This window comes from Lolium perenne, chromosome 6, assembly GCF_019359855.2.
Source record: "Lolium perenne isolate Kyuss_39 chromosome 6, Kyuss_2.0, whole genome shotgun sequence".
In the NCBI taxonomy this organism is placed as follows: Eukaryota; Viridiplantae; Streptophyta; class Magnoliopsida; order Poales; family Poaceae; genus Lolium; species Lolium perenne.
Window position 1 is genome coordinate 202,009,776 of NC_067249.2, and position 14,272 is coordinate 202,024,047.

Consider the following 14,272-nt stretch of genomic DNA (forward strand, 5'->3'; position numbering starts at 1 on the left):
AAGATGCTGGTGCTTTGATTACTTGTCTGTTTCATTTATCTATAATTCCTTGCTTTATTAGATGGATAAATGATGTGAACTGTTTAGCAGTAATGATCATATGGATGGATTTGATGTAGCTAGAGGGATGCCAACCACTGGTTGGGTACCCTAGCTCATACTGAACCCACTTGGGTGATGATGTGATGTCTGGAAGTGTTGACTGTGGGTTGAGGTGGCCCTGACAGCCCCTTGGGTGCTGTCATGGTAGCTCCCCCTTTCTCTGTGGCTTGCTGTGGTGAATAATGGCTCACTGGTTGATCCAAATCTGGACCTCCAGTGGCCTTTTGATGTTGATAAAGTATATAGACAACAAATTGTCTATAGTCTGATGGCATCAATAGTTGTAGGTGTTAAGTGTGTGGGCTAGGTGACAAGGGATTAACTTGTCAATGCCTACGGGTTCGTAGACTAGGGTTTCGTTGGAAGTAGAGGGCAAGTAGATCTCGAAGGTTTCAGCCGAAAAGTACTCGACGATTATGAAAACTAGGGTTTGAGAGACAATGATTCGATACTTTCTTTGTCCCTCCACTCCCCCTTATATAGGAGGTGGAGTCGAGGGATTCGTATTGTACAAGTTACAGAGTCCGGGAAGGTTTACAACTCATCCCGCAAGATTACAAACATCATCTCTATTACAATTCTAACTTTCCTTAATATCAACTTGGGCTTCCGAATCTTCATATTCTTCGGGTCGTGGGCCTTCAGTAAACCCAGTGTACTATCTTTGGCAGGCCCATTGGGGATGCCTATGTCAGTAGCCCCCGAGATTTTGCTTGAATCGTAGAGTCAGGGAAAATCTCCACTGTTTATTTTTACTTGACAGCTAAAAACTTCTCTATATTTCTTCTTATGAATCTCTATATTGTACAGGGATAATGGTAATTGGGGCTAGTTCATCTGACGGATCAAGTACTAGTTAACTGCTCTAGTGGCAATCCGCAAAAACCTACTTCAAGATCACGTCCCTGGACATGATCTCGGGATACTGGTGTAAACTTCGATAGGTGCCGCTTAAGGTCTTACCATTCTGTCGAGTCCCAGTTAAATTTATCGGGTACCTAACGCGTCCGTTAGGATTTTTCTTCGTATCTGTTGATACGGATAAAAGTAGCAAACCGACGTCAGAGACGGCGCCACGCCACACAGAACGGATCTGGGGTCTTACCTTCGCAAATTTGCGGCATTCAGAAATTGATCGCAACTTTGGTGTTCTGAGAATATATTGTCGAGTGCTTATTCGGCTGTTGGAATGGCACATTTTATTGAGTCAACGGATGACTTATATTGCTCTCCCGATGGGAGTATATGTAGAGTTATGCATATAACTCAAAATATGCTCACTTTTTTCTTCTTCTTTTTCTCCATCTTTCTTTCTTCTCTTTTCTTCTTCTTTTTTTTTTATAATTTCATCGGGCACGCGAACAGCGTTCCCGATGGGAGTAGCCCCCGAGGCTACAGCCAAGGACTTGTGCTTGGGTGTAGGCTCCACGCCTTATGTCGCTATATTTCTTTTCTTTCCCGAAGTTTTCAAATCTCTCGGGTGTGCGAACAGCGCTCCCGATGGGAGTAGCCCCCGAGGCTATGAGAAAATATTTGTATTTGATCATAGGCTCACACAATTTCTATTTTGTCTTTCTTGATTTTTTCACTTTTCCGAAGTAGCCCCCGAGCATTTGATCAAAAACTTGTATTTGATCAAAGGCTCTCCAATATGTTCCATGTCGCCTTTTTATGAAGCTGCTGAGTCGAATTTTTCTCCTGCTAAAGTGACGTTATTGCTGACGATAACCACGATTGCAAGTCCGAAAATCGCGAGAAGTCTTCTCCCGCTGCCTTGCGGGCCCAAATTATCCATTATCTTGACACGTCGTGCAAGTGGGGGACACACGTCCTCCGCTTTTCCTGGTGCACGTACTGTAACTTCTCCAAGGTTAAAATACTTTTTTACCCCTGTTCCACATGGTTATCATCTGCCGCACACTTTTTCCATCCAACGGTCCGCCGCTTCGCCGCACCTCTATATAAGATCCCCTTCTTCTTCCTCGAGCACTTCCGCTCGCGCCGTTCTCCTGCTCTCCTCTGCAAAAACTTCCTCCTGCGCCCCACAACTCCCTGAGCTCATCTTCTCCAAGCTGCATTCCTGCGCCATTGTTAATGCCACCGCGTAGGTTAACCAAACACAGCACGCCGGAATCGTCGATAGCTGCCGTAGATCTGGGAAGCGCGGAGTGGGAGAGGTCCAAGATCTCCAACCAGGACATCAACCTCTTGAAAAAACTGGGGATCAGCAAGAAGCCCAAGGCGCTGTGCTTCCCTAGTGAAGAAAGCTACCCAACCCCTCCAATGGGGTATCGGGTAAGTTTTATCGACCATCTCATCCGCGGTCTTTCTGCCCCCATTCATCCTTTCCTTCGAGGATTGCTTTTCGTTTATGGTCTGCAACTTCACCACCTCACGCCCAATTCTATCCTCCACATTTCCATTTTCATCACCCTCTGCGAGGCCTTCCTTGGCGTCCAGCCTAACTGGGCACTATGGAAGCGCATTTTCTTTTGTCGCCGCAATGGCTCTCCCAATATCGCCTATAACATAGGCGGCGTTGTTATCTCTGTTCGCCCCGAAGTCAATTACTTCGACGTCAAATTCCCTGACTCAGTTCAAGGGTGGTGCAAGAAGTGGCTGTACATTCAGGAGGAGAACCATGGATGCGCTGAAGACAACATTCCTCCTTTCGACGGTGCCGAGAAAATCTATCGCCACCGCTCCTGGGATGCAGAGGCTACCGAGGAAGAAAAAATATCGACAGAGGCACTGATGGCTCGCATCCACGAGTTGCAAAACACTCGCGGCAAAGAGCTGTCAGGTATCCAAATCACGGCGTATTTCCTTAGAATCAGAGTGCAGCCCCTTCAGGCTCGCAAATACCCTCTCTGGAAGTATGCTGGCGACAAGGATGCGAATCGGTTGTCGGTGAATTTAGAGGTCAAGGACTTAGAGAAACTTGTCCGAAAAATCTCCTCCCTCAGCAAAAAAGATCCTGTCCCTTCTTCTTGTCGCGTAAAACCATACATCGCTACCAATGCACAATTCTTTTGCTGACGCTTCTCCTTGTTTTCATATAGAACCATCCAGACCTTGTCTCGCTTCCTCCCCTTCCTGAAGGGGGAGAAGTCGAAGAACGAGCTGTTGTCGTTGAAGACAACCAAGATGTTCCTATCCCTGATAGTGATCCCGCAGGTTCTCGAAAATCTGCGGGTTCTTCTGAAAAGGAAGCTGAATCGGAGGGTACCACGTCAGCACAGTCTCCTCCTCCTGCTGTTTCTCCAAGGAACAAAAGGAAAAGGGCTGATGTCGAAGATTCCGGCACCTCCAAAGCCAAAGAAGCTGCTCCTTCACGTCAGAAGGCAGCTTATGATCCATACCTTGAGGCCCTCATCAGCTCGTAAGTCACCTTTTATTTCCCTTTATTTTTGTACTCGAAGATTTTTGTCTATCTTGCTTTTTATGATGCCGACATTTAATCGCAGTGGTGACGAGGAAGAAGTACCAGCTTTTGATGTGGCTGCTCGAACGAGTACGTCGCATACTCTAGTTGTTTCTGAGACGCCAGTTGAAGGAGAGGAATCCTCGCCTCCTCAACAAAACGTCGATGCTCCTACTCCTCCTGCAAGCCCTCTTGTCCCATCACCAAAAAGGACAAGGGTTGAAACGATCATGGAGCCTACCCTGCAATTGGGTAGCTCCTCGAGTCCTCTTTTGGACGATGTAAGTCCGTAATTTCTTTCTTGTCATTGTCTATTTTCTTTATTTGCTCCTTTGTGTCGTCGTGTTTTTTCTCATACCTATGCTTTCTTTCTTTTTCCTTCTTTGACAGCCCATGATCAAAGAACTTATTCGCATCGGTGCCCAATTCATTGGGTATCGCGAGTACGCCAGCAAGACCGAAGGTAATGACTCCTTGCTTGCTTTTGTTCATGGCTTCTTGCTCCTGTTTTACCGATATTTTGACTATTTTTGACTATTTTGGCAGAAAAACTTGCGGAGGCCAACAAACTTGCCGACACGCTTGCTCAGAAATTAGAGCAAAGCGAGGCGGCTCGCAAGAAGGCCGAACTTGATGCTGGCAAAGCTAAAGCAGAGGCTGATAAGGCCAAGGCAGAAGCTGCTGGTGTCGAAGATCTGCAGAAAAGGCTTCATGATGCCGAAACTTCTTTGAGCGAGCACAAGGCCGCACAGGCTGCTCGTTAAAAAGCGATCATCAAGCGCTTGAACTCGCAGAATCGGCGCTTTGTCAGTAAGTTTCTCGATCTATTCTGTCTTTTTTAACCTTGCTTTTCTTTGCTTGCTTGTCGATAAATGCATATTTTCTTCGACAGGTAAAACAAACCAAGAATTTGAGCTTGAAGATCCCGACAACGATCCTCTTCTCGACGCACTTTTTGTTCTTGAGTTTCATGGGACAGAAACTCGTGAAGGTATTGAACAGGCTGACGCAGGGTTATCACGGCTGTTCCCTTATTTCTTCCCGAAGAAAACGGAACCCAAGACTTTCCTTGCGCTTGCCAAGGACTTTAATCCACCAGAAGATCTTGGACTGAAGATGCGCCAAGATAATATGAAGATTGCTGTCGAAAGCACTGTCGCCTTGTCGTGGCTGATAACAAACTATCGACTGGACGAAAGTAGGCGACACAGAACAGATGGAGACCACAAAATGGCGATCGCTGATCAGGGCGGCAAAGCCCAACACGAAGAAAATCCTGGCCTATCTCGGAATCAAGCCATCTTCGACTCCTAGCTCATCGAAGCCGGAGGTCTAGTTGAATTCCTCTTCTTTTTGCTTTTTTTTTTATTTTTCCTGTTTCTTTTGCCGTTGTCGCCATAGTAGCTTTGGCGACAATATTCGCAATAGCCCTTCTGAAGAACTTCTCCTGTAATATCTATGTAAATTTTCTGAAGATCAATGAAATTCTATTTTGCACTATCATTGATCCTGAGACTTTCTTTTCCAGTTGATATTTGATAACTACTCCGCCAATCCTTGTTCTGCCGATACTTCGCCTGCTTCTTCTTTCTCGAAGAAAACCCTTGTCGAAGATTCTTCAAACAAACATTTGTCGCAAGATTTGCAAGAACTTCGGCAACAACTTCAATCCATGAAAAAACAAATGCTTGTGCTAATGGAACAGTCTCGAAGATCTTCGGAGAGGGAAAAAATTGCTCTTCAACAGGCTCAAGATGCCATTGCTGCAAAGGATGCCGCGGTTGCTGAGGCTACCGAAGCTTCTTCTCGAGAAAATTATATGCTTCAACTAATGAGTGACGCCAGTCTGGACATGACAGGTATGCTTCCTATGCATAACCATTCTTGATGCAATTCCTGCTATTTTCCCTTAATATTTCCTCTGCTGAACCAGGTTCTTTTTTGGATACTGCTGCCGAAGATCAACGCGTTGAAGCTCGAGCCAGTGTTCTACTCAGACTTGCTGCACAACATGGTCCTAACTTTTGGGTTACCCCTGAGCGTACCCGGCAAATTGTCAGGTTCCAAGATCGCGTGGCTCAGGTCCGTGATTTCCTTGACTTCTGTACATTGACCTTGTTTTTAGTGTATGGAACCATGTTCCCGCGCAACAAGATGCCAGGAACTCTTCCTGCTTTGATGGAGAAATTTCGAGATGCTCCTCGAATCCATGGCTTCGTGCGAGCTCAACTCTCTGCTGGTGCAAGATTTGCTATGATGATGATAAAGATTTGCTATCCAAAATTGCCCATGAATCAAATTGTTTCCAAGTGCCTGGCTAAGATGTCAAAAAAGAAGAGAAACATGGGCAAGATTGATGATCTTGTGACTCCTGTAGCCGAAGATATGATGGATGAACTTCTTCGGATGGATGCTGAGTTCTTTGTGAAGGGTAGCTATGCCGAGCATAGTACTCGTCCTTCCAATGAGCGAATAACCATAGACCATGTGCTAGGTATCCGCTGAGGGTTTTTTCCTTTTTCTTGCTGTATTTTCTCCATTGATGCGTCTTTGTGTATTTGTAAACATGATCTATATTGTAAAGCTGCCAACTATATATATTTATATTTTTTCTTGTTTTGATTGTCAAGCCCCCGAGTGTCTTGGTGGTGACGTTCTATATTTTTGTTGCGAGGTTTTCAGGCCAAAGCAATAGAATTTTGATGAGTATACTATTTTTATGGGTGTTAGCCTCTGATTGTCTATTTGGCGAGGTATTCTGTACCAAGGCGAAATATTTTTGTAAGTCTAGTTCATCTATATTGTGTATATCTTGTAACCTTGAAGGCATTTAGCCCCCGTGCATGTCGAAGAACCAAAAGTATATCTCCACTATCTTTATTATATTGCAGCGCCGCGAGCCCGCCTCATTAAAAACCTTTTCAGCCCCACTCGGTGCCCTGAAAAGGAAAAGAGTGCGTCTGAAAACTCGCGGGTGTTTCAGTACATTGTATTTTTACAGAGTAGGACTATATTTCGACTCTAGGCGTAGAACCGTCTGAGCTGCGCCACGTTCCAGGGGTTTTTCTCGGGAACCCCTGTCTTCTTGTCCTTGATCCTGTATGCGCCTCCTTAGATTACTTCTGTGACGATGTAAGGGCCTAGCCATGGTGACTCGAGCTTTTCAGTACTTTTTTTATTTAGCCGTAAGACCAAATCTCCGACCTGGAAAGATCTTGGCCTTAACCGTCGACTGTGGTAGTTTTTGAGGTCCTGCTGGTACTTGGTGACTCGTGAAAGTACTTCATCTCGAGCTTCGTCGAGTGCATCTACGTCGTCCTCCAAAGCCTTTCTTGAAGTTTCCTCGTCATACTCTGTCACTCTTGGAGAATCATGCTCTATCTCAATTGGCAGTACTGCCTCAGCTCCGTGGACGAGGAAGAACGGAGTTTCTTGTGTCGCTGTATTTGGTGTTGTTCGGATACTCCACAAAACACTTGGCAATTCCTCTGGCCAAGTATGTCGCGCCTTTTCAAGTGGTCCCAGCAGACGCTTTTTGATACTGTTGCAGATGATACCATTGGCTTTCTCGACTTGGCCGTTGGTTTGCGGGTGCCCAACTGACGCGAAGTGCAATTTGATGCCTACTTCTGCGCAGTATTCCTTGAATTCCTTTGACGTAAAGTTACTGCCATTGTCTGTGACGATGCTGTGAGGTACTCCAAATCGAAAAACGATGCCCTTTACGAATTTGACTGCTGATTCTCCATCTGGTGAATTTATCGGCTTTGCTTCTATCCACTTGGTGAATTTATCGACAGCAACCAACATGTACTCGTATCCTCCTGGCGAAGCTTTATGCAATTTTCCCACCATATCGAGTCCCCATTGGGCAAACGGCCAAGACAATGGTATTGGCATCAGCTCTGCCGCCGGAGAGTGGGGTCTTGCGGCAAATCTTTGGCATGCGTCACAGGTTCGTACTATCTCTTTTGCGTCCTCAATCGTTGACAACCAGTAAAATCCGGCCCGAAAGACCTTTGCTACAATAGCTCGACTGCTTGCGTGGTGACCACATATTCCTTCGTGTACGTCCTTTAGAATGGTTCTTCCTTCTTCGGGTGTGACACACCTCTGCAGGACGCCCGAAATACTTTGTTTGTACAGCTCCCCTTTGACCACTGTGAAGGCTTTGGATCGTCGAATAACTCGCCTTGCTTCAACTGGATCTTCGGGTATTTCTTTCCTTAGGATATACGATATGTACGCTTGCATCCATGGAACTTCTACCATCATCACTAGCTCATGGTCCTCTTCTTCATCGAGAGCTTCTTTGAGAGGCGTCGAAATTTTCTCTTCCTTCGTTTTCTTCTGCGCCTTCTTTGGCTTTGTGGATCTCTCAGCTATTTCTTCCCAAAACACTCCTGGCGGTATTGCAAGGCACTGCGACCCGATGTTTGCAAGAACATCGGCTTCGTCGTTGCTCAGCCTGCTAATGTGATTTACTTCGCATCCATCAAACAACTTCTCGAGTTCATTGTATACCTCCTTGTACGCCACCATACTATCGTTGACTGCATCACATTGATTCATAACCTGCTGAGCTACCAATTGTGAGTCGCCGAAGATTTTTAATCGAGTTGCACCGCAAGCTTTTGCCATCTTCATCCCGTGTATAAGGGCTTCATATTCTGCTTCATTGTTGGATGCGTTTGGGAACGTCATCCGTAGGACGTACTTTAATTTGTCGCCTTCGGGTGATACGAGTATCACCCCTGCACCAGCTCCTTCTACTCTCTTGGATCCATCGAAGTTCATGGTCCAAGTTCTCGATAAATCTGGGGGTCCTGTATTTTGTAGCTCCATCCACTCTGCAATGAAATCTGGCAGAATTTGCGACTTGATTGTTTTTCTTTTTTCATACGTGATGTCCCGAGGGGAGAGTTCTATTCCCCAAAGGGAGACACGTCCTGTAGCTTCTGGATTGTTCAATATATGTGATAAAGGTGCTTCATTGACCACTATGATCGGGTGTGCCAAAAAATAATGGCGCAATTTTCTTGCTGTCATGAATACTCCATATGCTAATTTCTGGTACTGCGGGTACCGCTGTTTTGAAGGAGATAAAACTTCACTTATAAAATATACCGGCCTTTGCACTCCATGGAGTTTTCCTTCTTCTTCTCTTTCAACGACTAGCACCGTGCTAACCACCTAGGGTGTGGCTGCGATGTATAGCAGGACAGGTTCCTTCTCTTTCGGCGCCACCAGGATTGGAGGTGTCGAAATTGTGCGCTTCAGATCCTCGAAAGCTCTATCGGCCTCCTCGTTCCACTGGAATTTCTCCCCTTGCTTGATTAAAGCATAGAACGGTAGCGCTTTTTCTCCCAGCCTGGCGACAAATCTGCTTAAAACCGTGACTCGCCCAGTTAGCTGCTGTACTTCTTTCAACTTTGTTGGCTTCCTCATTGTTACGATAGCTTGTATTTTATCGGGATTTGCTTCAATCCCTCTTGCTGAAACTAGGAACCCAAGAAGTTCTCCTGCTGGGACGCCGAAGGAACACTTCGTCGGATTCAATTTGAGGCAGAATTTGTCGAGGTTGTCGAAAGTTTCCTTCAGATCTTCGATTAACGTCGTCCCCTTCTTTGATGTTATGACGACATCATCGATGTATACTTGTACGTTTTCCCAATCTGTGTCGCCAAACACTTCTGCATCATCCTCTGGTATGTTGCTCCCGCATTTTTCAAGCCGAAAGGCATTGTTCTGTAGCAAAATACGCCGTACAGTGTGATGAATGCTGTTTTGACCTCGTCTTCTTCTTTCAATCTGATCTGGTTATAACCAGAATATGCATCCAAGAAGGAAAGACGTTCACATCCTGCCGTGGAGTCGATAATTTGATCGATCCTCGGGAGGGGAAAGTGATCCTTTGGGCAATGCTTATTGAGACACGTAAAATCGACGCACATGCGAAGGACTTTAGTGTTTTTCTTCGGCATCAACACTGGGTTTGCTACCCATGTGGCCTCTGTATGCAGCTCTTTTATAAAACCAGCTTCTCGTAGTCGATCTATTTCTGACAGCATAGCTTTGCAGTTTGGCTCCGAAAAACGCCGCAAAGGTTGTTTGATTGGTCTCGCTAGTGGATCAAAATTTAGGTGGTGCTCGGCAAGTTCCCTGGGTACTCCTGGCATGTCAGCTGGACACCATGCGAAGATTTTCCAGTTCTCACGGAGGAACTCGACGAGCGCGCTTTCCTATGCGAGGTCCATGTCGTTTGCGATGGATGTCGTCTTTTTCGGGTCTGTCGGGTGAATCTGCACCTCCTTAGAATTTTTCTCAGTGTTGAAAGTTGATTCTTTATTTGGCCTTCCAACATCTGGTAGTACGTCGTAGTCAGTCGTGAGTCTTGACGCCATATACTCTGCTTGCATCCCGAAAGTTTCTGACAGTCGATGAAAATCCTTATCACACTTATCGGCTAGGGCAAAGCTTCCTTTGACTGTGATTGGTCCCTTAGGTCCAGGCATCCTCCACAATAGGTACGTGTAATGTGGTACCGCCATAAACCTAGCGTATGCTGGTCGTCCCAACAAAGCGTGATACTGTGATGGAAAATCTACGACTTCAAACTCCAGCCTCTCGATTCTATAGTTTTCTCGGGTCCCAAACTGGACATCGAGGTTAATCTTCCCCAGCGGATAACTTGGCTTCTCTGGTGTGATACCGTGGAATCTCGTGTCTGTTGGTTTCAGGTTTGCTAAGGATATGTTCATCTTTCTTAATGTATCTGCATACATAAGGTTTAAACTGCTGCCGCCGTCTACGAACACTCGAGATACGTCAAATCCTGCAATGACTGCCGGTAATATGAGTGCTGATTGCCCTGGTCGAGGAACTTGCTGTGGATGATCCGCTATGGTGAAGCCAATGTCTTGCCCTGACCAATTAAGATACTCGACTGTTGGTGGAGGCATTTTTTCTGCCATGAACACCTATCGAGAGATTACTTTCTGAGCTCTATTGGATGGCCTTGCTTTCTGAATCATCGAGACCGCTCCGTTAGAGTTAGGATCACCATAAGGCGGTGGTGCAGGTGCTGCCGCTATTCTGAGCTGGTGTCGATTTTCGTCCGTAATCGCGGGAGGAGGTGGCAAGTGAATCTCACTCCTGGGTTCTCGAGGATTTCTATGTGCTGCCTGAGCATTAGCATGCCCTGCCCACCTTAGCATTGCCTGGAAATTTCGACAATCCTTCTGCAGATGTCCTGACTGTCTCTTTCCGTTGCTATCGAGGAAAAAATGCATCTGACACGGCCCGTTCATCATCTCTTCGGGAGACACGAAAGGCCTCTGGAACCTTGGCCCGCTATTTTGCCTATTATTTCGAGAGTCATCTCTATTGTCGCCTCGTTGCTCATTGCTTCTCTGGTAATCATCTCTGTTGTTTCCTCCGGCGCTTGCTCGGAAGCCAGCTGAGATTTGTCCTGGAGCATCATAGCTCGAGTACTGTCGAGGAAATCGTCGCCTTGGTTGATAATTTCGACCGCGGTCTTCCTCTGGCGACCTATGCCGTTTGTTGTGAACAACATCTTCTCCATCTGCCCATCTGTTTGCTATTTCCATTAGTGCAGATACTGTCTTTGGATTGGTCCTCCCCAAGTCCTCGACAAAATCTCCACGCCTGATTCCTGCGACAAACGCATCTATTGCTCTCTCGTCAGATATGTTTTCTGCCGAGTTTTTAATGATATTCCACCTTTGGATATACTTTCTCATTGGCTCGTCTGGCTTTTGTCGACACGCCCTCAGTTCCTCTAATGACGCAGGTTTTTTGCATGTGGACCGGAAGTTCTTGACGAACACGTCCTCGAAGCTATCCCAGCTGTTGATAGATCCTGGAGGAAGTTTCTTTATCCAAGATCGTGCGGCTCCACTCAAATGCACCTGGATGCTTTGCATAGCTGTTGCTCTGGTTCCTCCTGTGAGCTTCACTGTCTCGAGATAATCAACTAGCCAATCCTCTGGATCTTGAAGGCCGTCGAATTTCTTGAAGTTATCAGGCAACTTGAATCCTGAAGGGACTCGAGTTTTTCGGACTCTTCTCGTGAAGCATGGCAGACCGCACATATCCTCGTCGTTTAGCTCTGGGGAATGCCGATGTTCCCTTCTGCTTTGTCGCGCTCTGTCAACCCTTGCTTGTGCTGCCGTGTCCCTTGCTCCACTTGGTCCTTCGGGAGCTGCTGTTGTTGCTGCCGCAGGTCGTGGACTATTTTGCCTTGCTGCTCCTTCGGGAGGTGTTGATGCAAACGCCGTTCCCATGGCTCCAACTCCTGCCATTGCCATGTTATACAATGCCTCCCTTGGATCTCCTGGGGGTGGCCTGGATGCAAGGATGAAAGCTTGTGTCGCCATATACCCAGCTTCTGGTGTCTTGGGGATGATGTTCCCTCTCGTGTCTATCGACATAAAAGACATGTCGAGGTTTTGAACCAAGTGCTCTCTTTCTCCTTCAGGTACGTTTTGTAACCTTGATCTTGCTCTATTCCGAGCTTCCCTGTGGCTATCACCCGAAGTTCTAGATTGTCGACTCAGCTCTGCCCTTCGCCTACTTGATGCAGAGGCTGCCTCCCTTCTTCTGTTTAAAGCAATTGTCTGTTTTTCCAATTCCCTTGCAGCTCGTGCGAGCCTATATTGATATGCTTGTAACTCTTCTGGCGTGGCTGTGGTGGCCATTGGTTCTGAGCCATCCATAGCTCTTGCGGCTCTATCCCATGCTGCTTGTGGAAGTTGAACTCTATCTCGCGGCTGTGACCCGATATATTTGTTGCCTAAGCCTCGTCGTAAATCAGAGGGATCGACATATGGATTTCCCAAATCGTCGAAAGCCTCAGATGTTTCCTCCTGGTCACGGCTTGGCTCTCCGATGACATAGATCTGATGGTACTTTGTATTCAGATCTATGCTGGGTTTGGTGACACCATCATGAAGATTGGCGAAGACCTTGCCCACTGTAGTGGATTTGTCGATGAAGTTGAAGCTGTCGACACTGCTTGAGTCATTGCTTATATAGGAGTCCGCAGATGACTCAAGCGACATGTCGCTGAATATCTTGGCGAGCTTTTCTCTTGCCCTAGTGCTGATGAAGCGTGACGACGAAGTTTCTTCCTCTCCTGACTCGATTGATGATGTAGAGTTCGAAAAATCGGAATCGACCGCCGATAATCCCGACGAGATCGGAATTTCGACACGATACGATCCCTCTTTCTCGACGCGAAAGTGAAATCTTCCGAACGTCATCTCCATAGGCTCCTCCAGATACGCATATGCATCCACACGGGAGGGCGGGTGAGGAACAAAATCGACATGACCAGTTGCGATCTGTTTACCTCGATCCATCGCGTTGCTTGCTGTTGATGAAGTCGACGATCTTGAATGTGCCATCGAGATCAGATCCTTGACGCCTCTAATTCCCACAGACGGCGCCAATTGACAAGGGATTAACTTGTCAATGCCTACGGGTTGTAGACTAGGGTTTCGTTGGAAGTAGAGGGCAAGTAGATCTCGAAGGTTTCAGCCGAAAAGTACTCGACGATTATGAAAACTAGGGTTTGAGAGACAATGATTCGATGCTTTCTTTGTCCCTCGACTCCCCCTTATATAGGAGGTGGAGTCGAGGGATTCGTATTGTACAAGTTACAGAGTCCGGGAAGGTTTACAACTCATCCCGCAAGATTACAAACATCATCTCTATTACAATTCTAACTTTCCATAATATCAACTTGGGCTTCCAAATCTTCATATTCTTCGGGTCGTGGGCCTTCAGTAAACCCAGGGTACTATCTTTGGCAGGCCCATTGGGGATGCATATGTCACTAGGCTAGCTGTGTCTTCATCTTTTGCTGGATTTCTTCAGTTATGCATTAATTTACATAACTGTTGTTCCCATAGGATGATTTCCTAATGGCCTTTACCATATTTGCTTGCACCAAATGGCTTAGTAGCCAGATGATGATACAAACTGGGTACTCACACCCGTTTGCTTGTGTGTGTTTGATGCACATGCTTATTTATGAGCAAGACAGATGCTTGCTCATGATTCTTTGTGTATACCTCACTCCGGCTCCTAGAATGAGTTGTTGGTGTAGAGGATTTCTTCTGGTTTGGATTTATGAGCTTGCCCTGCTCCTCCTGGCTTGCTGGTGATGCTTGATTACTTTTTGGTGATTGTGGAGTGGATGAGACAGCTTTAGTTGTTCATCTGTTCTTGGTGTTCTTGAGCTGTTCTTGCTAGCTGGTTGCTTACCCTGCTGCCTGTCGATGGATGGAGCTAATGGCTAGGGTTTTGGCTGTGAAAAGCTTTTATATGATCTTCTTCTTCTTCTCTGATCGACAACAAGGCCTGGCATGTGTTGGTGACTCACTAGCTGTGTGTGTGTGCTGTGCTCCATGCACACAGCCTTGTGAGCAGGCGGTGTGTATGTGTAGCCTGATACTTTGCATCTGGCTTGGGACTTGGCTGTGAGATGGATCAGCTCGGCTGATCTTTGATCATATCCACTTCATTTCATTATTTTTGCTAACCTGCCAAGTGGCAATGCCACTTGGCATAACACTTGTCTTTGTTCTTGTTTGTGTGAATGCAGGGAACAAGATGATGATCCAGATGAACATCAAGTTGTAGTTTAGGAATTCCATTTGAATTGTAATCTTCTTTATTTTGCTTTTTTCTATTTATTCCAATTCATGTAATATGTTGTAA